Below are 1,280 nucleotides of genomic sequence, written 5' to 3' on the forward strand. Positions count from 1 at the left end.
TAGTAGAGACGGAGTTTCGCCATGTTGCCCAGGCTGGTCTCAAATTCCTGAACTCAAGTGACCTGCTTGCCTTGGCCTCCCAAAGTGCTAGGATTACAGGGGTGAGCCACCACACCCAACCTCCCATACTTATTTCTATATCTACATGAATGTGCGACATGTCCATAAATCCTTGTGAAACTTATATTAGGTACAAAAAACTTGGAAATCTGTCAGAGATTGAACCAGGGAGTCAGAGGTTGTGGTGAACCGAGATGGCGCCACTGCACTCCAACCTGGGCAACAGAGTCAGACTCCATCTCAAAAAAAAAAAAAAAGACTTAGGCTTTCTCCGTCTCTACTAAAAGTAAAAAAAAAGTAAAAAAAAAAAAAAAAACAGAGAGGAAATCTGTCCAATACTTAAATGTTTCTTTTTGTAGTTTTTGTTTTGTTTGGTTTTGGTTTTGGTTTTGAGACAGGGTCTTGCTCTGTCGCCTAGGCTGGAGTGCAGTGGCACAATCATGGCTTACTACAGCCTTGACCTCCTCGGTCAGGTGATCCTCCCACCTCAGCTTCCCAAGTAGCTGGGACTACAGGCACCAGCCACCACCCCCAGCTAATGTTTTTCTTGGTTTTGGTTTTGGTTTTGGTTTTGGTTTCAGTAGAGGTGGGGTTTTGCCATGTTGCCCAGGCTGATCTCCAACTCCTGGGCTCAAGCGATTCTCCTTGCTTGGCCTCTCAAAGTGCTGGAATTGCAGCTGTGAGCCACCACACCTGGCCTGGTTTTGTAGTTTTTATTTTCCAAGTAATAACACTTTCTTTATACTAAATGCTTCAATCCTGTTATGCTTTGCAACTTAAATGGTGGTGATTATATTGAAAGCTAAGATTCTTGCAATAAAATGGGCTAAATCATGCATAAATCTTTCCACTGTGGCATTTTCCTATCTTATGTATCTCTTATCTTTATGGACGCTTATTTTTTAAAACAAGAAAAGAGTTACTCTAATTTCTTTATTTTGCTTATTGGATTACATATATCTTACACATTCTTTCCCATGTCCATAGAGCATATATAAAAACTGATCATATACTAGACCACAGGGAGAAAGCCTAAGTCTTTTATTTATTTATTTTTTTTGAGATGGAGTCTGACTCTGTTGCCCAGGTTGGAGTGCAGTGGCGCCATCTCGGTTCACTGCAATCTCTGACTCCCCGGTTCAAGCGATTCTCCTGCCTCAGCCTCCCGAGTAGCTGGGATTACAGGCATATGCCACTACACCCAGCTAATATTCATATTT

The sequence above is a fragment of the Colobus angolensis genome, unplaced genomic scaffold (genome assembly GCF_000951035.1).
Source record: "Colobus angolensis palliatus isolate OR3802 unplaced genomic scaffold, Cang.pa_1.0 Scaffold87, whole genome shotgun sequence".
Lineage (NCBI taxonomy): Eukaryota > Metazoa > Chordata > Mammalia > Primates > Cercopithecidae > Colobus > Colobus angolensis.